The sequence below is a fragment of the Triticum dicoccoides genome, chromosome 4A (assembly GCF_002162155.2).
Source record: "Triticum dicoccoides isolate Atlit2015 ecotype Zavitan chromosome 4A, WEW_v2.0, whole genome shotgun sequence".
Classification (NCBI taxonomy): domain Eukaryota; kingdom Viridiplantae; phylum Streptophyta; class Magnoliopsida; order Poales; family Poaceae; genus Triticum; species Triticum dicoccoides.
In genome coordinates, this window is record NC_041386.1 from 491,393,144 (window position 1) to 491,420,058 (window position 26,915).

Below are 26,915 nucleotides of genomic sequence, written 5' to 3' on the forward strand. Positions count from 1 at the left end.
GTACCCATTTTGTAATGGGTCCTTTTATGTTAGTAACAAGGGTCTTAGGAACCCAAATAGACCATTCAATGTACTCATGAAGAGAACCAACAAATTTGGCATAAACATGCCCATCACTAGCACGGCATAACACATAAGAAGGATTAAAATCGCCGGCTTTGTTGGAAGGGGTGATATTCCCCTTCTTGACATTGTTCTTCTTCTTCTCCTTGGGGGAACTCTCTCCCTCCTTCACAAAGGTTTGCATGAGGGGAGGAGGTCGTTTGGTCTTGTCATTCTTCTTCTTGTTCTTGGAGTCGGGCACGTACCCAACCCCTTCCTTGGTCACACCTCCCTTTTGGTTGATCAAGAGATCGTTGAGGTTCTTCTTGCCTTGTATGCAAGTCGCAAGACCTCTCTCAAGTTGCCCCTTTAGCTTAGCGTTCTCCTCAACGAGATGCACATGCTCACAACACGGGTTAGTAGCATTTGCATTATGAATTAACATCATACGAGGGAAAGTGGATTTTTCCTTGGTTAGCTTTACTTGAAGTTGATCATGAGACTCTTTGAGGCTAGCATGAGCACCCTTCAATACCTTGTGAGCCTTGTCAACTTAGCATTTTCCTCAACAAGGTGTATATGCTCACAACACGGGTTAGTAGCATTTGCATTATTAATTAAAACCATATGAGGAAAAGTTGATTTCTCCTTAGTTAGCTTCACTTGGAGTTGATCATGAGACTCCTTGAGACTAGCGTGAATACCCTTCAAGGCCTTGTGGGCCTTGTCAAGTATATCAAACTCCTCTTTGAGTCTAGCAAGATCAACCCCGAGTTTGGCCTTCTCGGAATATAGCACATGAGAAACAATGAGGGCATGATCATAATCTTTCTTTAACTTAGCATGATCAACATTGTGTGACTCCTCAAGAGCCAAACGAAGACCACGCTCTTCCTCAAAAGCATTGGAAAGATCCGAAATCTCATCAGCATAGTCACGACTATGCCCTTCCATCTTAGAGATGATGTCTTCATGAGCCTCGATCATGTCATTGGCCTCACCAAGTTGTTCCAGGAGAGCAACAAAGTGCTTCTTGGATTTTCCCTTGAGTTTGCCCATAAAGGCCTCAAACTCGTTAGCCTCCACATTAGCTCCATCAAGTTCATTAATGCTATCCGTTGGGGAAGGATGATTAATGATGGTAGTTTTGATGTTGGAGGTTACCTTGTTGGTGGCTTTAGCCATGAGGCACTTGGCGGTGATGCTCTCGTTAGGTGAGTCGAAGAGAGACACCCGTGATGTTGTTGCAATGGCAACGGAGGCCATGGCAACCGACTCATCATCTTCATCATCGTCATCATCCTCATTGTACTCTTCTTGCACAACCAACGCCTTGGGAGGAGTCTTCTTGGTGAAGTTGTTCTTGTTGGGGAACGTCTTGGCCTTGTCCTTTCGGATGAGTTTGCCACCATTGTCTTCCCTCTTCTCATACGGGCATTCCGCAACGAAATGACTCACGTTGCCGCAATTGTAGCAAGTTCTTACACGTTGCTTGCCCCTTATGCCACTCGAGTTGTTTTTGCTAAAGTTGGGCCTCGAGTTTTTCTTGCTCCAAAATTGCCTTGAAGCAAGTGCCATGTGTTCATGATATGCATACTTCGTATCTTCGGGGTTGTTCTCCTCTTCTTCCTCTTCTTCTTCTTCCACGGTGAGCTTGGCCTTCAATGCAAGGTTAGGCTTCTTTGCCCGTTGAGAACGAAGCACCGAATTGTCGGCGGTCTTGTCCAAAATGTTCATGGCCACAGACTCATCCAACACTTCGCTTGAGGTCAAAGTGTGGAAGTCCGGTCTTTGACGAATGACGGAGGACATGGCCTTGTGGTAGGGCATCATTGCCTTGAGGAATTTGCGCTTGATCCAATTGTCATCCGTATCCTTGCTCCTGTGATCTCGTAGTGGGACTACGAGTTTGGTTACTCTCCGATAAAGCTCACGAGGTTCTTCATCTTCCTTCATTGCAAACTCATTGGCCTCATCTTGTACCACTTCATAGTTGGAGCGTTGAATGCTTGCGCTTCCCCGGTAGAGAGAAACGACACAATGCCATGCATCTTTGGCCAAGGCGAAGGGACGAAGATGAGGTAGGTCTTCGGGTGGAATTGCATCTTGAATGATGAAGAGAGCATTCTCATTGAATTGATTGTCCGCGGCTTCTCAAGGAGTGAAGTTGCTTGGATCATGTGGATAGAAACCTTCTTCAATGATTCTCCAAAGGTTAGTGTTCACATGATTTAAATGACGTTTAAAGCGGTAAACCCAAGAATCAAAATCCTCATTTTTCACAATCTTAGGGGGAGGACCGGCATGATTCAAATGAGTGTAAGGAACCGGTCCACCATAAACAAGTGGTGGTTCCACATGGGCAAAGATGCCGGTGCCATTCTTGCCACTAGAAGGAGCCTTTTCACTACTCTTGTACCACTTCATAGTTGGAGCGTTGAATGCTTGCGCTTCCCCGGTAGAGAGAAACGACACAATGCCATGCATCTTTGGCCAAGGCGAAGGGACGAAGATGAGGTAGGTCTTCGGGTGGAATTGCATCTTGAATGATGAAGAGAGCATTCTCATTGAATTGATTGTCCGCGGCTTCTCAAGGAGTGAAGTTGCTTGGATCATGTGGATAAAAACCTTCTTCAATGATTCTCCAAATGTTAGTGTTCACATGATTTAAATGATGTTTAAAGCGGTAAACCCAAGAATCAAAATCCTCATTTTTCACAATCTTAGGGGGAGGACCGGCATGATTCAAATGAGTGGAAGGAACCGGTCCACCATAAACAAGTGGTGGTTCCACATGGGCAAAGATGTCGGTGCCATTCTTGCCACTAGAAGGAGCCTTTTCACTACTAGCTTCCCCCTTGTCGGGGATAGCATCCGACACCTTGTTGGCGGGATCACCCACTTTCAACGGTGCAGTGGATAGTTTAAGCCCCTCAAGAAATTTAGTAAACATGCTTTCAACTCCGGTCGTCATGGAGGTTTTCAATGTCTCCAAGGCCACATTGAACTCCTCACGAGAGACCAAAGTTCCCCCATCTCCCATAGACGAGATCGGATTCACACCGGAGTGTTCCTCCACACCGTCTACGGTATCAACCATACTCTTTGGATGGTAAAGTCCTTAATATAGAGGCGAGGTTCTGATACCAATTGAAAGGATCGATATGGTTGACTAGAGGGGGGCGGTGAATAGGCAACTACCAATTTTAGCTTTTCTTTACCAAATTAAACTTTGCATCAATATAGGTTGTCTAGATGTGCAACTAGGTGAGCAACTATATGATGCAATAACAACAAGCATACAAACAAGCAAGGGTAGACACACTAGAGAGCTTGCACAAGTAAAGGCAAGAGATAACCAAGAGTGGATCCGGTGGATACGAGGATGTGTTACCGAAGTTCCTTCCTTTTGAGGGGAAGTACGTCTCCATTGGAGCGGTGTGGAGGCACAATGCTCCCCAAGAAGCCACTAGGGCCACCGTATTCTCCTCACGCCCTCACACAATGCGAGATGCCGTGATTCCACTATTGGTGCCCTTGAAGGAGGCGACCGAACCTTTACAAACAAGGTTGGGGCAATCTCCACAACTAAATCGGAGGCTCCCAACAAGACCACGAAGCTTCACCACAATGGAATATGGCTCCGGGGTGACCTCAACCGTCTAGGGTGCTCAAACACCCAAGAGTAACAAGATCCGCTAGGGATGAGTGGGGGAATCGAAAATCCCTAGGTGGAAGTGTAGATCGGAGCCTTCTCAACCACTCCCGAGCTGATTGGCTAGAGAGATAGATCGGGCGAAAGTGAAGCTTGGAGTATTTAATGGAGCTTGAGCAATAAATGAAGCTTTGGGGAGTAAGAGGTAGGTAGGAAGGAAGAAGGGGACTCCCTTTTATAGTGGGGGCAACAATCCCGTTGCCCTCCACCAACCAGCCCCACACAGGGCGGTACTACCGCCGAGAGGGGGCGGTACTACCATCCGGACAACGGTACTGCCGTGCCCCCAAGCGGTACTGCCGCGCTAAGAAGACTAGTAGGGAACGGACCCAAATGCGGTACTACCACGGTGGTAGGGCGGTACTACCGCTCCTGGAACGCTACTACCGCCACTACAACCGTGACTAGTGCCGCAAAACCCGACACGAGAAAAAGACCTCTTGAATCGAGGTGGTAGGAACTAGACTGCCTAGTGGTACTACGACAGAGAGGTCAAGGGCGGTAGTACCGCTATGGAGCGGTACTGCCGCTTGTGACCCTTCGGCCGTAGTACTGCAAGCAGTGCGGTACTACCGCTGGGGCGCGTGAGAGAGAGAAGAAATCTCTCAAAGGAGCCAAGGAAAAGGCGGAGGTGCCAGGCCCCCAGCGGTACTACTGTTGAGGAGCCACAGGCGGTACTACCGCTGCGGAGCGGTACTGCCGCTTGTGGCTTCTCAGCGGTACTACCGCTGGGTGCGCGGTACTACCGCTGGGTGCGCGGTACTACCGCTTTGACCTAGACAGGACAAGGAAGAGAAAGGAGAGATCTCTTCAATGGAAAGGAAAGCTTAGAGGGTGAGAAGCTGATGTGTACGTGATGATTCCACCCATGCAAAACCCCAGCGGACCCCCTCTTGATAGTACGGTGCCCTCTACGCAACTAGTCCATCGAGAAAGAAATGAAAGAGCTACACCGTCTTGAAATACACTCCGAGGGGAAGAAAGCGTCTCGTGCCAGGGGAGAATCTGTGAATTATTCAAAGCACAAGATTAGTCCGCAACCATGTTGTCATCAATCACCAAAACTACCTTGAGAGAGATATGCCGTAACATAAAATAATTACATGGCGATTGCATTTCATACAATAAAGCGACAACCATATGGCTCCTGCCAGTTGCCAATAACTCTATTACAAAACATGATCATCTCATACGATAAAATTTAGCATCATGTCTTGACCATATCACATCACAACATGCCCTGTAAAAACAAGTTAGACGTCCTCTACTTTGTTGTTGCAAGTTTTACGTGGCTGCTACAGGCTGAGCAAGAACCGTTCTTACCTACACATCAAAAACCACAACGCGGTATGGTCATTGCTTTATGATCTTCAGAAAGAACCCTGTTCATTGAATCCGATTCAACTAAAGTTGGAGAAATTGACACCCACTAGCCACCAGTGTGCGAAGCACGTCAGTAGAACCAGTCTCGCGTAGGCGTACGCATAATGTCGGTCTGAGCCGCTTCATCCAACAATAACGCTGAAGCAAGAATCAACTAGTGACGGCAAGCAATATGTATATACCCATGCCCACAACTCCTTTGTGGTCTACTCGTGCATATAACATCTATGCATAAACCTGGCTCTAATACCACTATTGGGGAACGCAGTAATTTCAAAAAAATCCTACGCACACGCAAGATCTATCATGGTGATGCATAGCAACGAGAGGGGAGAGTGTAGAACACGTACCCTCGTAGACCGTAAGAGTAAGTGTCATGACACCGCGGTTGATGTAGTCGTACGTCTTCATGATCCGACCGATCCAAGTACCGAAAGTACGGCACCTTCGCGATCTGCACACGTTCGGCTCGGTGACGTCCCACAAACTCTCGATCCAACTGAGTGTCGACGGAGAGCTTCGTCAGCACGATGGCGTGATGACGGTAATGATGAAGTTACCGGCGCAGGGCTTCGCCTAAGCACTACGATGATATGACCGAGGTGGATTATGGTGGAGGGGGCACCGTAGACGGCTAAGACAGTTGTCTGTTGTGTGTTCTAGGGTGCCCCCTACCCCCGTATATAAAGGAGCAAGGGGGAGGCCGGCCGGCCATAGGGCGCGCCAAGGAGAGGAGGAATCCTCCTCCTAGTAGGAGTAAGATTCCTCCTTTCCTAGTCCTACTAGGAGGGGGAAGGAAGGAGTGGGAGAGGGGAAGGAAAGGGGGCACGCCACCCCCTCCTAGTCCAATTAGGACTCAAGGGGGAGGGGGCGTGCGGCCTGCCTGGGCAGCCCCCCCTCTCTCTCTCCAATAAGGCCCATCTAGGCAACTAGTTCCCTGGGGGGGGGGGGGCGCTCCCGTAACCCTCCAGCACTCCGGATTTCTCCGAAATCACCCAGAACACTTCAGGTGTCTGAATATAGCCGTCCAATATATCAATATTTATGTCTCGACCATTTAGAGACTCCTCGTCATGTCCGTGATCATATCCGGGACGCTGAAGAACCTTCGGTACATCAAAACACATAAACTCATAATACCGATCGTCACCGAATGTTAAGCGTGTGGACCCTACGGGTTCGAGAACTATGTAGACATGACTGAGACACATCTCCGGTCAATAACCAATAGCGGAACCTGGATACTCATATTGGTTCCTACATATTCTACGAAGATCTTTATCAGTCAAACCACATAACAACATACGTTGTTCCCTTTGTCATCGATATGTTACTTGCCCGAGATTCGATCGTCGTTATCTCAATACCTAGTTCAATATCATTACCTGCAAGTATCTTTACTCATTACATAATGCTACATCCCATAACAAACTCATTAGTTGCATTGCTTGCAAGGCTTATAGTGATGTGCATTACCGAGAGGGCCCAGAGATACCTCTCCTATACACGGAGTGACAAATCCTAATCTTGATCTATGCCAACTCGACAAACACCATCGGAGATACCTGTAGAGCATCTTTATAGTCACCCAGTTACGTTGTGACGTTTGATAGCACACTAAGTGTTCCTTCGGTATTCAGGAGTTGCATAATCTCATAGTCATAGGAACATGTATAAGTTATGGAGAAAGCAATAGCAAGAATCTAAATGATCATCGTGCTAAGCTAACGGATGGGTCAAGTCAATCACATCATTCTCTAATGATGTGATCCCATTTATCAAATGAAAACTCTTTGTCCATGTCTAGGAAACTTAACCATCTTTGATCAACGAGCTAGTCAAGTAGAGGCATACTAGTGACACTCTGTTTGTCTATGTATTCACACATGTACTAAGTTTGCGGTTAATACAATTCTAGCATGAATGATAAACATTTATCATGATATAAGGAAATATAAATAACAACTTTATTATTGCCTCTAGGGCATATTTCCTTCAGTCTCCCACTTGCACTAGAGTCTTGGTGTTGATCATGTTTTGCTCGTGAGAGAGGCTTAGTCAACGGGTCTGCAACATTCAGATCCATATGTATCTTGCAAATCTCTATGTATCCCTCCTTGACTTGATCACGGATGGAATTCAAGCATCTCTTGATGTGCTTGGTTCTCTTGTGAAATCTGGATTCCTTTGCCAAGGCAATTGCACCAGTATTGTCACAAAAGATTTTCATTGGACCCAATGCACTAGGGATGACACCTAGATCCGATATGAACTCTTTCATCCGGACTCCTTCATTTGCTGCTTCTGAAGAAGCTATGTACTCCATTTCACATGTAGATCCCGCCATGACGCTCTGCTTGGAATTGCACCAACTGAGAGCTCCACCATTCGATAAAAATACGTATCCGGTTTGTGACTTAGAGTCATCTGGATCAGTGTCAAAGCTTGCATCGATGTAACTATTTGCGACGAGCTCTTTGTTACCTCCATAAACGAGAAACATATCCTTAGTCCTTTTTCAGGTAATTCAGGATGTTCTTGACCGCTGTCTAGTGATCCACTCCTAGATTACTTTGGTACCTCCCTGCAAGACTTATAGTAAGGCACACATTAGGTCTGGTACAGAACATTGCATACATGATAGAGCCTATGGCCGAAGCATAGCGAATGACTTTCATTTTCTCTCTATCTTCTGCAGTGGCCGGGCATTGAGCCTGACTTAATTTCACACCTTGTAATACAGGCAAGAACCCTTTCCTTGCTTGATCCATTTTGAACTTCTTCGAAACTTTATCAAGGTATGTACTTTGTGAAAGTCCAATTAAGTGTCTTGATCTATCTCTATAGATCTTGATGCCCAATATATAAGCAGCTTCACCGACGTCTTTCATTGAAAAATTCTTATTCAAGTATCTTTTTATGCTATTCAGAAATTCAGTATCGTTTCCGATCAGCAATACGTCATACACATATAATATCAGAAATGCTATAGAGCTCCCACTCACTTTCTTGTAAATACATGCTTCTCCAAAAGTCTGTAAAAAACCATATGCTTTGATCACACTATCAAAGCATATATTCCAACTCTAAGAGGCTTGCACTAGTCCATAAATGGATCGCTGGAGCTTGCACACTTTGTTAGCACCTTTTGCATCGACAAAATCTTCTAGTTGCATCATATACAACTCTTCTTTGAGATATCCATTAAGGAATGCAGTTTTGACATCCATTTGCCAAATTTCATAAGAAATGCGGCAATTGCTAACGTGATTCAGACGGACTTAAGCATTGCTGCAGGTGACAAGGTCTCATCGTAGTCAACTCCTCGAGCTTTGTAGACAGTAACATTACTGTAAGCGTCAGACTTCTTCTTGAATATCCATTTATTCTCTATTGCTTGCCGATCATCGGGCAAGTCAACCAAAGTCCACACTTTGTTCTCATACATGGATCCCATCTCAGATTTCATGGCCTCAAGCCATTTTGCGGAATCTGGGCTCATCATCGCTTCCTCATAGTTCGTAGGTTCAGCATGGTCAAGTAACATGACCTCCAGAATAGGATTACCGTACCACTCTGGTGCGGATCTTACTCTGGTTGACCTACGAGGTTCAGTAGTAAATTGATCAGAAGTTTCATGATCATCATCATTATCTTCCTCACTTACTAGTGTAGGAATCACCGGAACTGATTTCTGTGATGAACTAATTTCCAATAAGGGAGCAGGTACTGTTACCTCATCAAGTTCTACTTTCCTCCCACTCACTTCTTTCGAGAGAAATTCCTTCTCTAGAAAGGATCCATTCTTAGCAACAAATATCTTGCCTTCGGATCTGTGATAGAAGGTGTACCCAACATTTTCCTTCGGGTATCCTATGAAGGCACATTTCTCCGATTTGGGTTCGAGCTTATCAGGTTGAAGTTTTTTCACATAAGCATCGCAGCCCCAAACTTTAAGAAACGAAAACTTGGGTTTGTTGCCAAACCATAGTTCATAAGGTGTCATCTCAACAGATTTAGATGGTGCCCTATTTAACGTGAATGAAACAGTCTCTAAAGCATAACCCCAAAATGACAGCGGTAAATCAGTGAGAGACATCATAGATCGCACCATATCTAATAAAGTGCGGTTATGACATTCTAACACACCATTATGCTGTGATGTTCTAGGTGGCGCGAGTTGCGAAACTATTCCACATTGTTTCAAATGAAGACCAAACTCGTAACTCAAATATTCTCCTCCATGATCAGATTATAGAAACTCAATTTTCTTGTTACGATGATTTTCCACTTCACTCTGAAATTCTTTGAACTTTTCAAATGTTTCGGACTTATGTTTCATCAAGTAGATATATCCATATCTGCTCAAATCATCTGTGAAGGTAAGAAAATAACGATACCCGCCGTGAGCATCAACACTCATCTGACCGCGTACATCAGTATGTATTATTTCCAATAAGTCTGTTTCTCGGTCCATTGTTCCAGAGAATGGAGTCTTAATCATCTTGCCCATGAGGCATGGTTTGCAAGCATCAAGTGATTCATAATCAAGTGATTCCAAAAGCCCATCAGCATGGAGTTTCTTCATGCGCTTTACACCAATATGACCTAAACGGCAGTGCCACAAATAAGTTGCACTATCATTATTAAACTTATATCTTTTGGCTTCAATACTATGAATATGTGTATCACTACTATCAAGATTTAGTAAAAACAGACCACTCATCAAGGGTGCATGACCATAAAAGATTTTATTCATATAAATTGAACAACCATTGTCGGCGTTCTGGGAACGGGGGTCCCCAGACTTGCCTACCTGCGGCCCACAGCGTGGCTCAGCTAGCAGGTCTGTATGGCCCGTCTTCATCGACGAGGTATTCAAGACCCTCACGAGGGGCCAAGCCTCGCGAGGCGGACGACGCAAGACCTCCTCAGTAGCGGCCTCGCCAGGCAGGCTCACAAGGGGCGGAGAGATCAAGGCAAGGCAAACTTCGTGAGATCCACGTGACGTGAGCCATGACGATCGAGACCAGGCAGGCGCCAGGAGGGCACCAGTGCGCACAGTGTCCTTGCTTCCTATTTGATGCCAAGGGGGCAAGAGCAGGCGCGGAGTATCGAGGCATCAAGCAAAGGTTTCCATATCGGTGCAACGAGACCAAGACCAGCAGGACGGCAAGATGGAGGTCACCATGGAGCCCAAGACGGCGTCACCACTAGAGCCTTTTGCAGGCAAAGACTACTTTTGTCAGGATAAGTTGTACTAGTTGTCCCCTTTCAAATTGGCCGTCGTTGGCTCCCTTCCCGCTCAATATTTGGGGAGAGGACCAGGGCCTATATAAGTAGAACTAGCCACCACAATACGGAGGGAGGAAAATGGGAGAACTCATTCAGAGGCATCTCACCCCCACAAGTTCGCCAAGCACAAGAACACCTCAACCTCAGGAGGCTGTTCTTCCCCATGTACTGTTCATCATCAGCCCAAGAGGCAATCCACCACCACCACACTGGAGTAGGGTACTACACCACAACGGTGGCCCGAACCAGTATAAAGCTTGTGTCTTTATGTTGCAAGTTCGTGGAGTTCATCCGCGAGATCTTAGCGAGCTAGGGCGTGGATCGATAGGGAGAAAACCTTCACGCGCACCCCAGTGTTCGAACCTCGAGGGTTTCACCGGAACCCCTGATCCAATATTTGGCGTGCCAGGTAGGGGTGCGCCGAAGCTTCCTTCTATCGCCCCGCGCCCCATTGCTCTGTCGTCTCCATGCCAGACGCGCGCCGCGCTCGTGCTGAGCGTTGGGCTGCCCTCGCAGCCCGTGTCGCTCAGTCGGCTCCCATCGGCGGGTGCTACCTCTTGAGCACTGCGTTGGATTTCCTTGAAGAGGAAAGGATGATGCAGCCAAGTAGCGTAAGTATTTCCCTCAGCTTTTGAGAACCAAGGTATCAATCCAGTAGGAGGCTACGCGCGAGTCCCTCGTACCTGCACAAAACAAATAACTCCTGGCAACCAACGCGATAAGGGGTTGTCAATCCCTTCACGGTCACTTACGAGAGTGAGATCTGATATATGTGATAGGATAATTTTTTTTGGTATTTTTGTGATAAAGATGCAAAGTAAAATAAAAGCAAAGTAAAAAGCAAAGGAAATAACTAAGTATTGGAACATTAATATGATGAAGATAGACCCGGGGGCCATAAGTTGGTAATCAGAGCCTTCACGACCTTAGGAGCCCCATTGCTTGATCGTTATTAGCGGCCGAGTTGAGTCTAGAAAAATGTTTTGAGTCATTTAGGAAATATATATCGGAGAGTTTAGGAATTCTTTTTACTTCCCAGTCCCTTCATCACTCTGGTGAGGCTTCATGACGTAGAGTTTTGACTCTTCTCTTCTCAAATTTCACTAAAAAAAATTAGGATCACGCGGGTATCTTGGAATCGTTCCGATGGTTTTGTGACGAGAACATTGTTCTTGGTGCCTCCTGTCTTTAGTGGTTGTGGCAGTGTCCCAGGGAGTTGAGCTCCGAGGTGTTGTCGTCACAATTTTATCGTTGCAGTTCTGGAATACCTGAGTTTAGTACGCCGACATCGAAAATCTCTTTTATGCAGTTCGTTGGTGAGATAACCTCGACGCCACCCAGTACTGGGGCGGGAGTTCGGGAGTATTGCCATAACTCGTATAATGGATGCTTTTCGAAGGTTGAGGTAGACGATTTCCGAAAGTTTCTTGGTTATGTGTTGAAGGATGGATACAACTGGATGTGGGATTTGCTAGTTTTGGGTGAGATATTATGCTTCCCCTGTATCCCCAACACCTGATTGCATAACCGGAAAATTTTGGGAGTTTCATAAGTGGGAATTCAAGTAGCTGTTTCGGGAGTTTTGGGTGAGATGTATGATATGAAATTAGGGTTCGACGTCTACTGGTCCGCCTATTCACGGTTGGTTTTACAGTGGTCTCGTTGTGTCTTAAAGAGTCATTGGCTATGCCAACTCGGGGACGCTTCATATGTCATGTGCACTGCCTTGTCCATGATGGTGCTGTACGATCGAGCCCGTGTAGGCCCCACCACGAAAACTTCGGACGAAATCTCTATCATATGTTTGTTCTGGCTTATTCTGCAAGCCAATCCTTTGTTTTGTTTTGAGTTGTGGTATTCGAGTTGCTTCAAAGTCAAATGTTGATTCCATACCTTTTCCTAAGTGGTGTTCTCATATTCCTATGTGGATACCAATCCTTCTTGATCATCAAGATTGTTTTGTCAATCTTTTTTCACCGGTGTGTCTCTCTTCAAGTGGATCCGATCACTTCAACATTCGCAAGATCAATTATCAGTTCTTCTCAACGGTGTTTGTTTCATCCGTCCCCAAGTTGCCTTTGTATTCCCGCCCACCCACCCTTTTTCTTCGAGGACCCAGATTGCTTTTCCAACTATCCATTTTATCGATGGAAGTCTCTCCATTCTTTTCCTTCACGTTCCTACACGGTGGTTCTCAAGAAGATGTTCTACTAGTTTGTCCCCCTTCACTCATTTTTTTCTTCTCCGGTGGTTTAAATTCAAGCGTTATTGATCATATCTTTCTCCTCGTTTCAATAACCTCTCATGCCGGTGATCCTCATATTCTTTCACCTCTCACTATTCAATTATTCCGGAGTGCTGAAGATATCTCAGAAGATTCATGTTTTCCACTCTACATTCATTCAAGATCTTTCGAGGTTGTTATCTCATTCAAGTCATTTAATTCAACCGGTGCATTCTCCTTTTCAAGTAATCTTTTCAACGGTGTATCTTTTGAGTGGGCCCTAACCCACAGGTCTTTTTTCCAGGATCTTACCTGACTCTTCTAAATTTTTCCTGAGTTATTCTCAAATTCTTTTCTAAAGTTTGACGTAAGAATGATTTATCATCAGTCAAATGTCTTTCTCCAAGATCGGTTAAATTCTTTTTTCATTGTTGGATCAACCTTTCTATTCGTCATCCCGGAGTATCTCAACGATTTTGGTGGTGTTATTCTCGTCATTCTCGGATTTGAAGACCAAAGAGGAGTTCCTCTTAAATCCTTACCCGTTCTTCCAAAGATGCATGGTTCTAATTTGTTGCCATCCTCTCATAATTGTTTTGATTATGAGAATTCTTTTCATCTATCCGGAGCATTTCATGAGTTGTTTTCTCTTTTCTTTTCCCCGGAGCCCATCATTTCAGAAGAATTAATCATTTCAGCTTTCAGCTCTCTTTCTCTAAATCTTACCGGTGCATCATTCAAGTATTCTCTAATCAGCTCGGGATCTCTTCGTTCACTTACATCTAAATTCTCTCAAGAATCTTCATTCGTTCTCTAATTCTTACCGGTGATTCATCCCTTTACTTCATTCATTTTCAATTCTTATGTGGTTCGTTCAAGAATTCTCTTCCATTGCTATTGTATTAATTTATCCGTTGTCACAATCCTACCGGTGGTCCGTTGAAGACCTTCTCAAGTTTGATTTATATCTCTCTTAATCTTTTCTACGGAAATAAGTTGTATGCCTAATCCGTTGCTTGTCATCAATTTAAATTGGTGAAGGTTACGCATAATGTATTTCTTATTCTTGTTTCATCCAAATGAATTCAATTCTTTATTCCGGAGGTTCATCAAAATTCTCAGTTTCTCTTGTTTCATCTTCTTTTTTTTCTCGGCGTTCCAACCTCTCGCAATTATATCACCACGGAGACCCATCTAAATCATTACAAGGTTTCACCTTGTGTTTTCAACTTCTCTTTCCTTTTGTTTGATCATCCTTTTATTACCGGAGTTCCTCATGGTGGTTTGTCAAGGATTCTTTTCATTCTTCAATTGTTCTTCAAGATATCTCTCGAAGCTATGATCCGCCAAGATATACTTCAAGTTGTCTTCTTCTTGCAATCGGGAGTGCTATTCTTTCAATCTTATCTTTTGAGGTGGTGCTATGTCATTGTTGACAATTTCCCTTCGTGTTTCATGGTTCACAAGTTGTCCGGAATGACATATTTTTAAACCCATCATTTTCAATTCGTTCATGAATTCCTTTGTAACCCATCAATCTCTTCATTGGAGTTATTTTGGGTTATATTTCACCTAAACCTTTCCCTAAGGATTGTTGCTATTTATGGTGCTCATAAATGACCCAAGTTTTTAATCTATCCTCCAGGTGATATAGTTTCTCCTCTCCTTGTTAATATCTATCCAATCTATCGTTTCTGTTAGTGGCAGTATTTCACCTCTTGGGCTTGGGATGTTTTTCTACAAGTCCACTACAACCTTGTTCTTTTTGTTGTTGGGTTTTCCAACAACTTCGTGAGACCCTTCTCCCATGGATGCCTTTTTCAAGCTCTTTTGGTGGCAGAAGTTGGCATTTTCTTCTCCATTCTTTATTTCAATGATTCGTCTTCTATTCTCTCTTCCGGAGGCGTTGTGATGTTGCTCTTTTCTCTCATCATCTTGGATCGTGTTCTTTTAGTGCTTATCCTTTTAACCGGAGTGTCGTGTCCTCTTTTAAAGTATCCTCTCATCTTGTCAAGTTTAATTTCTTCCCTATCTTGTTTTAACTGGAGTGTTGTTCCCCTTTGACCAAGTTCTTATTCAATCCCTTTTCTTACAATTGGAGTGCTGCCCGAAGTTGTTCTCCCTTGTTTCCTCTTTTCTAACGGAGTGTTTTCAGCTTCGTCATCTTCGTTGTATGCTTCTCTCGTAATGGTTTAACCTTTTTCAAGGATCGTGGTTTCTCTCGTTTGTCAAAGAAGCAACTTAGTTTTACCTCTTCTCTCTCTCTTCCGTTTGTCCCACCGGTGCCACTCTAGATCTCGGGACGAGATCCTCTCGTAGTGGTGGAGTGTTGTAACGCCCCGAGACCGATGTGCCAGGTGTCCTCCAGTTATTCGCTGTTGTTGCGTTGTCATTGCTTGCATGTCATGCATTGCATATCATGTCATCATGTGCATTTCATTTGCATACATGTTCGTCTCATGCATCCGAGAATTTTCCCCGTTGCTCGTTTTGCATTCCGATGCTCCTATCTCCTCCGGTGGTCATTTCTACCTTCCTTTCATGTGTGGAGGTTAAACATTTCCGGATTGGACCGAGAGTTGTCATGCGGCCTTGGTTTACTACCGGTAGACCGCCTGTCAAGTTTCGTACCATTTGGACTTCGTTTGATGCTCCAACGGTTAACCAAGGGACCGAAAAGTCCTCGTGTGTGTTGCAGCCCAACACCCCTCCAATTTGGCCCAAAACCCACCAAAACCCTCTCCATCATCTAGAGCGTTCGATCACGATCGCGTGGCCGAAAACCGCACCTCATTTGGACTCTCCTAGCTCCCTCTACCTATAAATATGTCCTCCCCGTCCATTTTCGCGGACGAAACCCTAGTCGTCCTCTACCTCGCGCCACCAGACGCATCTCCGCGCAGCGCCTGGACATGTCCATCCCGCCGGCCATGTCCTCCCGCCCAATGGCGTTGCTCCACGCCGCCTTCCCCGCCGCCACAGCCAACCGGCGACCGCCACCTCATCCTGCGCCGCGCTCTCTCTCCCCTCCCCGTCGCCAGGCCCGCCGCGGCCCGGATCTGGCCCTCCGGGCCCGCTCCGCTGAGGCACCCGCGCCCCGCCGCCTGAGTCGCCAGAGGCGCTCCCCGCGCCACCCCTAGGCGCGTGCGAGCCGCCGCGATTCGCCCGCCGCGCCGGCGCCGGCTCGCCGGATCGCCGCCCCGTCGCCATCTCCGGTGGCCACTTGCCGGAGCCCGCCGTGCGCCGCCTTCACCCCCGCCGTCACCAACCTCGCCGCCGCCATCGCCAGCCTCTCCGGCCTCCTCCTCCCGTCTGGACCCGACAAGAGCGCCAAGTCCGGCGACCCCGAGCACTGTTCCGGCGAAGCCCCGGCCATCCTCATTTTCCGTGCCACCTGATCTAGATCTGGATCCGGTTAACCTCTTTTGCCCTAACCCTAATTTATTTGCGTGTTTCATCATGCTATAACTCCGCATCCATAACTCCGTTTTGGGCATATAGCATATCAAAATGTTCGTCTCAGAGAGCACATCATTTCGTCTCATTGCATCATTTTCATTTGAGCTCATCTTGATGCCCGAAATGCTGTTGGAAGAATGCTATTTGAGATAATTGTCAGACCCGCTGCTCCAATTAGATATTTGTCATTATTGCCATGATTATTGTGTGCATGATATGCTCAGGAGCTCTACATGTGTTTTGTTATATGTTTTGCCATCTATCCAGAGGTGCAATCCATGTATTGTGATGTGTGTGGTGACTAGCACAAGCTTGCAAAATGGTGTATTTGTTAATGCTGATTTCAGGGACTTAGCATTTCCACTAAGTCCTTGGACTGTTTATCTCAATATGCCATATGTTCATGTTGTTTCCTAGTCATCTGTGCCTCTTTTGAGGAAGATCAGTACGGATGTTTTGTTAATCTTGTAGTTCTCTATCCATCCATGTCTTTATTTGCAATTATGGAGCACCCTAGCTTGAGTCAATCGAGCTCTACTTTTGTCATTTCATGAATCTGGGCAGATTGTCTACTTGTTAGCGATTTTGCCGATGATGTTGTAGTTGATCCGTGCATGCCATGTTATTGTTCTTGCCATGACTAGCTTGTATAATGTGTATTCTTGATGGGTCTATGCTTAGATTGTCATGACATGCTCTGTAGTGAGTGCATCAAGCTCGTAAACATGCCTACTTCATATCTGATTTTGCATGCTCCAGTTTTCACTAAGTCTGTGATCTGTTTGTGTTTTTGCCATGTTCACATGCTTGCAAATGTAGTTTCTGATCCCTTTTGGCTCAAGGTCACTAAGGGACTTTTGTTAAGCTCTTTGAGTAGCTCCATGCCATGCTTTACTTTGCCATGTTCAGGTTCCGTAGCATATAGTTTTCATGCTCCAAAGAGTGCTAACTGATCTGAAATTCCAGACAAGTGTTAATTTCACTAAGTCTGAAATCTGTTTACTAATTGCACTTTTGCCATGCTTGTTTGAACATGTTAATGGATGAATTGGCCGTAGCTCAGTGTTCCTCTTTTGTTAAGCATCATGAATGGATCCCTTCCATGTATTTTGTTGCCCTGTTTGGGTGCTGTAGCATGTTTATCTTGTTGCTTTTAGATGCCTACTTGCTGTATATCGCAAAACGGTGCCATATTTGAATTGCTTGCCATTTCCAAACCGTGACTCCGATTCCGGCGTTCTTTATACCGTTTTCAAGCGATTTCATCTCACATTTCCAGTGGCACACTTGGATTTCCAAGTTGAGGCCAGGTTAATTCATTCCTTTGTAAATCATGCATATGCATCGCATACCGCATCCCACATATCATACCATGTTCATGTGTTGGTTGTTTACTATGTTGTGTGCTTTCTTTCCGGTGTTTTCTTCTTCGGGTTGGTTCCGATAACGTCGTGATTGTGAGGACCCATTCGACTACGTCCGTTTGTCTCCTTCATGGACTCGTCTCTTCTTCCTTGTGGGATTTCAGGCAAGATGATCATACCCTCGAAATCACTTCTATCTTTGCTTGCTAGATGCTTGCTCTTTTGCTATGCCTATGCTATGATACCTACCACTTGCTTATCATGCCTCCCATATTGTTGAACCAAGCCTCCAACCCACCTTGTCCTAGCAAACCGTTGTTTGGCTATGTTACCGCTTTGCTCAGCCCCTCTTATAGCGTTGTTAGTTGCAGGTGAAGATTGAAGTTTGTTCCTTGTTGGAACATGGAGATGTTGTTCCTTGTTGGAACATGTTCACTTGTTGGGATATCACAATATCTCTTATTTAATTAATGCATCTATATACTTGGTAAAGGGTGGAAGGCTCGGCCTTATGCCTGGTGTTTTGTTCCACTCTTGCCGCCCTAGTTTCCGTCATATCGTTGTTATGTTCCCGGATTTTGCGTTCCTTACGCGGTTGGGTAATAATGGGAACCCCTTGACAGTTCGCCTTGAATAAAACTCTTCCAACAATGCCCAACATTGGTTTTACCATTCGCCACCTAGCCTTTTCTTTCCTCTTGGGAGTCGCGCTCCTGAGGGTCATCATTATTTTACCCCCCTGGGCCAGTGCTCCTCTGAGTGTTGGTCCAAACTAGAGTCCTGTGCAGCGCCCCCTCGGGGAAACTCGAGGTTTGGTTTTAGTTGTATGGAGCGCTCATCTGAGTGTTCCCTGAGAACGAGATATGTCCAGCTCCTATCGGGATTTGTCGGCACATTCGGGCGGTGTTGCTGGATTTGTTTTAACTTGTCGAAGTTGTCTTGTAGAACCGGGATACCGAGTCTGATCGGAATGTCTCGGGAGAAGGTATATCCTTCGTTGACCGTGAGAGCTTGTCATGGGCTAAGTTGGGACACCCCTGCAGGGATTTGAACTTTCGAAAGTCGTGCCCGTGGTTATGGGCAGATGGGAATTTGTTAACGTCCGGTTGTAGAAAACCTGAAGTTGACCTTAATTAAAATACATCAACCGCGTGTGTAACCGTGATGGTCTCTTTCTGGCGGAGTCCGGGAAGTGAACACGGTGTTGGAGTTACGTTTGACGTAGGTTGTTCTAGGATCACTTCTTGATCATACTTTTTTATTGACCGTGCTTCGCCTTCTCTTCTCGCTCTCGTTTGCGTATGTTAGCCACCATATATGCTAGTCGCTTGCTGCAGCTCCACCTCATACCTTTACCTTACCCATAAGCTTAAATAGTCTTGATCACGAGGGTGCGAGATTGCTGAGTCCCTGTGGCTCACAGATACTTCCAAAACCAGTTTGCAGGTGCTGTTGAACCGTGCATATGACGCAACCAAGCTCAAGGAAGAGCTCGATGAAGATCTTGCCCTTTGTGTTGTTTCGTTCTAGTTGATCAGTAGTGGTGCCCAGTCAGGGCGATCGGGACTGTGTCGCATGTTGGGTTGATCTTTTATTTTGGCACCGTAGTCGGGCCATGAGTGTTTGGATGATGTAATGCTATTTATGTACTTGTGTGACGTGGCGAGTGTAAGCCAACTATGTTACCTTTTCCCCTTATTATGTATTACATGGGATGTTGTGAAGATTTCCTAACTTGCGACATTGCTTTCAATGCGGTTATGCCTCTAAGTCGTGCCTCTACACGTAGGAGATATAGCCGCATCGAGGGCGTTACAAGTGGCTTCTCTCAAGAGCATAAGTATTTTACGGTGGGTGAATGAATTACTGTTGAGCAATTGACATAACTGAGCATAGTTATGAGAATATCTAGGTATGATCATGTATATTGGCATCACGTCCGAGACAAGTAGACCGACTCCTGCCTGCATTTACTACTATTACTCAACTCATCGACCGCTATCCAACATGCATCTAGAGTATTAAGTTCATGAAAACAGACAATGCCTTAAGAAAGATGACATGACGTAGAGGGATAAATTCATGCAATATGATTAAAAAACCCATCTTGTTATCCTCGATGGCAACAATACAATACGTGCCTTGCTGCCCCTACTGTCACTAGGAAAGGACACCGCAAGATTGAACCCAAAGCTAAGTACTTCTCCCATTGCAAGAAAGATCAATCTAGTAGGCCAAACCAAACTGATAATTCGAAGAGACTTGCAAAGATAACCAATCATACATAAAATAATTCAGAGAAGATTCAAATATTGTTCATAGATAATCTTGATCATAAACCCACAATTCATCGATCTCAACAAACACACCGCAAAAATAAGATTACATCGAATAGATCTCCACAAGAGAGGGGGAGAACATTGTATTGAGATCCAAAAAGAGAGAAGAAGCCATCTAGCTAATAACTATGCACCCAAAGGTCTGAGGTAAACTACTCACACTTCATTGGAGAGGCTATGGTGTTGATGTAGAAGCCCTCCGTGATGGATGCCCCCTTTGGCGGAGCTTCGGAACCGGCCCCAAGATGGGATCTCATGGATACAGAAGGTTGCGGCGGTGGAATTAGGTTTTTGGCCCCATTTCTAATCGTTTAGGGGTACGTATGTATATATAGGAGGAAGGAGTACGTCGGTGGAGCAACAGGGGGCCCACGAGGGTGGAGGGTGCGCCTAGGGGGGGGGGGGGTAGGCGCGCCCCCTACCTCGTGGCTTCCTCCTTTATTTCTTGACGTAGGGTCCAAGTCTCCTGGATCATGTTCGTTCCTGAAAATCACGTTCCCGAAGGTTTCATTCCGTTTGGACTCCGTTTGATATTCCTTTTCTGCGAAACTCCGAAATAGGCAAAAAAACAACAATTCTGGGTTGGGCCTCCGGTTAATAGGTTAGTCCCAAAAATAATATAAAAGTGGATAATAAAGCCCAATAATGTCCAAAACAGTAGATAATATAGCATGGAGCAATCAAAAATTATAGATACGTTGGAGACGTATCAAGCATCCCCAAGCTTAATTCCTGCTCGTCCTCGAGTACGTAAATGATAAAAAAGATAATTTTGACGCGGGGTGCTACTTGGCATAATTTCAAGTAATTCTTCTTAATTGTGGTATGAATATTCAGATCCGAAAGATTCAAGATAAAAGTTCATATTGACATAAAAGTAATAATACTTCAAGCATACTAACTAAGCAATTATGTCTTCTCAAAATAACATGGCCAAAGAAAGTTCATCCCTACAAAATCATATAGTTTAGCCATGCTCCATTTTCGTCACACAAGAATGATCTCATCATGCACAACCCCAATGACAAGCCAAGCAATTGTTTCATACTTTAGTAATCTCAAACCTATAAACTTTCACGCAATATATGAGCGCGAGCCATGGACATAGCACTATGGGTGGAATAGAATATGATGATGGGGGTTATGTGGAGAAGACAAAAAAGGAGAAAGTCTCACATCAACGAGGCTAATCAATGGGCTATGGAGATGCCCATCGATTGATGTTAATGAAAGGAGTAGGGATTGCCATGCAACGGATGCACTAGATCTATAAATGTATGAAAGCTCAACAAAAGAAACTAAGTGGGTGTGCATCCAACTTGCTTGCTCACGAAGACCTAGGGCACTTGAGGAGGCCCATTGTTGGAATATACAAGCCAAGTTCTATAATGAAAAATTCCCACTAGTATATGAAAGTGACAAAACAAAAGACTCTCTATCATGAAGATTATGGTGCTACTTTGAAGCATAAGTGTGGCAAAGGATAGTAGCATTGTCCCTTCTCTCCCTTTTTTGGGGGCCTTCTCTTTTTTTATGGCCTTTCTCTCCCCCTTTTTTTAAGATTCACTTGGGACAATGCTCTAGAAAATGATGATCATCACACTTCTATTTATTTACAACTCAATGATTATTCTCGATGCTAGAACAAAAGATGACTCTATATGAATGCCTCCGGCTGTGTACCGGGATATGCAATGAACCAAGAGTGACATGTATGAAAGAATTATGAATGGTGGCTTTTCCACAAATACTATGTCAACTACATGATCATGCTAAGCAATATGACAATGATGAATGTGTCATGATAAACGAAATGGTGGAAAGTTGCATGGCAATATATCTTGGAATGGCTATGGAAATGCCATACTAGGTAGGTATGGTGGCTGTTTTGAGGAAGATATAAGGAGGTTTATGTGTGAAAGAGCGTATCATATCATGGGGTTTGGATGCACCGGCAAAGTATGCACCAACTCTCAATGTGAGAAAGGGCAATGCGCGGTACCAAAGAGGCTAGCAATGATGGAAGGGTGAGAGTGCGTATAATCCATGGACTCAACATTAGTCATAAAGAACTCACATACTTATTGCAAAAATCTACAAGTCATCAAAAACCAAGCACTATGCGCATGCTCCTAGGGGGATAGATTGGTAGGAAAATAACATCGCTCGTCCCCGACCACCACTCATAAAGAGGACAATCAAAGAACACCTCATGTTTCAAATTTGTTACATAACGTTTACCATACGTGCATGCCACGGGACTTGCAATCTTCAACACAAGCATTTCTCAAATTTACAACTACTCAACTAGCACGACTTTGATATTATTACCTCCATATCTCAAAACAATCATCAAACATCAAACTTCTGGTAGTATTCAAAACACTCATAAGATTTTTTTTACTAATCTTGAATACCTAGCATATTAGGATTATTTAAGCAAATTACCATGCTATTTAAGACTCTCAAAATAATCTAAGTGAAGCATGAGAGATCAACAGTTTCTATAAAACAAATCCACCACCGTGCTCTAAAAGATATAAGTGAAGTACTAGAGCAAAACTATATAACTCAAAAGATATAAGTGAAGCACATAGAGTATTCTAACAAGTTACAAATCATGTATGGCTCTCTCCAAAAGGTGTGCATAGCAAGGATGATTGTGGTAAACTAAAAAGCAAAGACTCAAATCATACAAGACGCTCCAAGCAAAACACATATATGTGGTGAATAAAAATATAGCTCCAAGTAAAGTTACCGATGGAAGTAGACGAAAGAGGGGATGCCTTCCGGGGCATCCCCAACCTTTGGCTTTTAGGTGTCCTTACATTATTTTGGGGGTGCCATGGGCATCCCCAAGCTTAGGCTCTTGCCACTCCTTGTTCCATAATCCATCAAATCTTTACCCAAAACTTGAAAACTTCACAACACAAAACTTAAAGTAGAAAATCTCGTGAGCTCCGTTAGCGAAAGAAAACAAAAGACCACTTCAAGGTACTGTAATGAACTCATTCTTTATTTATATTGGTATTAAACCTACTTTATTCCAACTTCTCTATGGTTTATAAACTATTTTACTAGCCATATATTCATCAAAATAAGCAAACAACACACACAAAACAGAATCTGTAAAAAACAGAACAGTCTGTAGTAATATGTAACTAGCGCAAGATATGGAATCCAAAAATTCTAAAATAAATTTCTGGATGTGAGGAATTTATCTATTAATCATCTGCAAAATAAATAAGTAAATCACACTTTCCAAATAGAAATGACAGCAGTTCTCGTGAGCGCTAAAGTTTCTATTTTTTTACAGCAAGATAACCAGACTTTCCCCAAGTCTTCCCAACGGTTCTACTTGGCACAAACACTAATTAAACACAAAAACACAACAAAAACAGACGCTAGGTAAATTATTTATTACTAAACAGGATCAAGGAATAAAAATATAATTGGGTTGCCTCCCAACAAGCGCTATCATTTAACGCCCCTAGCTAGGTATAAAAAGCAGGGATAGATCTAGGTATTGCCATCTTTGGTACGCAATCCATAAGTGGCTCTCATAATAGATTCATAAGGTAATTTAATTTTTTTCTAGGAAAGTGTTCCATGCCTTTCCTTAACGGAAATTGGAATCTAATATTTCCTTCCTTCATATCAATAATTGCACCAATCGTTCTAAGGAAAGGTCTACCAAGGATAATAGGACATGAAGGATTGCAATCTATGTCAAGAACAATAAAATCTATGGGCACATAATTGCTATTTGCGACAATAAGAACATCATTGATTCTTCCCATTTGTTTCTTAATAGTGGAATCCACAAGGTGCAAGTTTAAAGAGCAATCATCAAAATCACGGAAACCTAACAAATTGCACAAAGTCTTTGGAATCGTGGAAACACTAGCACCCAAATCACATAAAGCATAGAACTCATGATCTTTAATCTTAATTTTAATAGTTTGTTCCCACTCATCATAAAGTTTTCTAGGGATAGAAACTTCCAACTCAAGTTTTTCTTCATAAGATTGCATAAAGGCATCAACGATACATTTAGTAAACACTTTATTTTGACTATAAGCATGAGGAGAATTTAGCACGGATTGCAACAAGGAAATACAATCAATCAAAGAGCAATTTTCATAATTAAATTCCTTGAAATCCAAAATAGTGGGTTTAGCAACATTTAGGGTTTTAATTTCTTCAATCCCACTTTCATCAAATTTAGCATCAAGATCTAAAAACTCCGAATTATTTGAACGCCTTCTAGGTAAAGGTGGATCGTATTCAGCCCCATCATTATCAAGATTCATATTTCAAAACAAAGATTTAATAGGGGACACATCAATAACTTTTAGATCTTCATCTTTATTTTCATAGGAACTAGAAGAACACGCTCTTATAAAGGCATCTTTCTTAGCACGCATCCTAGCGGTTCTTTCTTTGCACTCATCAATGGAAATTCTCATGGCTTTGAGAGACTCATTGATATCATGCTTAGGAGGAATAGATCTAAGCTTTAAAGAATCAACATCAAGATAAATTATATCAACGTTCCTAGCCAAATCATCAACTTTAAGCAAATTCTCTTCAAGCAAAGCATTGAAATTCTTTTGCGAATTCATAAATTCCTTAACACTATTCTCAAATTCAGAGGGCATCTTACTGAAATTTCCATAAGAGTTGTTGTAGGAATTTCCATAATTATTAGAGGGATTACTAGGATAAGGCCTAGGATTAAAGTTTCCTCTATACGCGTTGTTACCAAAATTATTCCTACCAACAAAATTCACATCCATAGATTCATTATTGTTCTCAATCAAAGTAGACAAGGCCATATCATTAGGATCAGAAGAAACACTCTTACTAGCAAATAATTTCATAAGTTCATCCATCTTTCCACTCAAAACATTAATTTCTTCTACCGCATGCACCTTTTTATTAGTAGATCTTTCAGTATGCCATTGAGAATAATTAACCATAATATTATCTAGGAGTTTAGTAGCTTCTCCTAAAGTGATTTCCATAGAAGTGCCTCCCGTAGCCGAATCTAAAAGATTTCTAGAAGTAAAATTCAATCCGGCATAAAATTTTTGTATAATCATCCACAAATTCAAACCATGAGTAGGGCAATTACGTATCATTAATTTCATCCTGTCCCAAGCTTGTGCAACATGTTCATGATCAAGTTGCTTAAAATTCATAATATCGTTTCAAAGGGAGATGATCTTAGCGGGAGGAAAATACTTAGATATAAAATCATCTTTGCACTTGTTCCAAGAATCAATACTATTTTTAGGCAAAGACGAAAACCAAGCTTTAGCACGATCTCTAAGCAAAAAAGGAAATAGCTTCAACTTAACAATATCATTGTCCACATCTTTCTTCTTTTGCATATCACACAAATCAATGAAGCTATTTAGATGGGTAGTGGCATCTTCACTAGGAAGGCCGGAAAACGGATCTTCCATGACAAGATTCAGCAAAGCGGTATTAATTTCACAAGATTCAGCATCGGTAAGAGGAGCAATCGGAGTGCTAATAAAATCATTGTTGTTGGTATTGGTAAAGTCACACAATTTAGTGTTATCTTGAGCCACCGTGACAAGCAAGCAATCCAACACACAAGCAAACAAGAAGCAAGCGGGCAAAAAGAGGCAAATAGAGAAAGAGAGGGAGGGAGAATAAAACGGCAAGGGTGAAGTGGGGAGAGGAAAACGAGAGGCAAATGGCAAATAATGTAATGCGGGAGATAAGGGTTGTGATGGGTACTTGGTATGTTGACTTTTGCGTAGACTCCCCGGCAACGGCGCTAGAAATCTTCTTGCTACCTCTTGAGCACTGCGTTGGATTTCCTTGAAGAGGAAAGGATGATGCAGCCAAGTAGCGTAAGTATTTCCCTCAGTTTTTGAGAACCAAGGTATCAATCCAGTAGGAGGCTATGCGCGAGTCCCTCGTACCTGCACGAAACAAATAACTCCTCGCAACCAACGCGTTAAGGGGTTGTCAATCCCTTCACGGTCACTTACGAGAGTGAGATCTGATAGATATGATAGGATAATTTTTTTGGTATTTTTGTGATAAAGATGCAAAGTAAAATAAAAGCAAAGTAAAAATCAATGGAAATAACTAAGTATTGGAAGATTAATATGATGAAGATAGACCCGGGGGCCATAGGTTTCACTAGTGGCTTCTCTCAAGAGCATAAGTATTTTACGGTGGGTGAACGAATTACTGTTGAGGAATTGACATAATTGAGCATAGTTATGAGAATATCTAGGTATGATCATGTATATAGGCATCACGTCCGAGACAAGTAGACCGACTCGTGCCTGCATCTACTACTATTACTACACTCATCGACCGCTATCCAGCATGCATCTAGAGTATTAAGTTCATGAAAACAGAGTAACGCCTTAAGCAAGATGACATGATGTAGAGGGATAAATTCATGCAATATGATAAAAACTCCATCTTGTTATCCTCGATGGCAACAATACAATACGTGCCTTGATGCCCCTACTGTCACTAGGAAAGGACACCGCAAGATTGAACCCAAAGCTAAGCACTTCTCCCATTGCAAGAAAGATCAATCTAGTAGGCCAAACCAAACTGATAATTCAAAGAGACTTGCAAAGATAACCAATCATACATAAAAGAATTCAGAGAAAATTCAAATATTGTTCGTAGATAATCTTGATCATAAACCCACAATTCATCAGTCTCAACAAACACACCGCAAAAAGAAGATTACATCGAATAGATCTCCACAAGAGAGGGGGAGAACATTGTATTGAGATCCAAAAATAGAGAAGAAGCCATCTAGCTAATAACTATGGACCCGAAGGTCCGAGGTAAACTACTCACACTTCATCGGAGAGGCTATGGTGTTGATGTAGAAGCCCTCCGCGATGGATGCCCCCTCCGGCAGAGCTCCGGAACAGGCCCCAAGATGGGATCTCATGGATACAGAAGGTTGCGGCAGTGGAATTAGGTTTTTGGCTCTGTTTCTGATCGTTTGGGGGTACATAGGTATATATAGGAGGAAGGAGTACGTCAGTGGAGCAACAGGGGGCCCACGAGGGTGGAGGGCG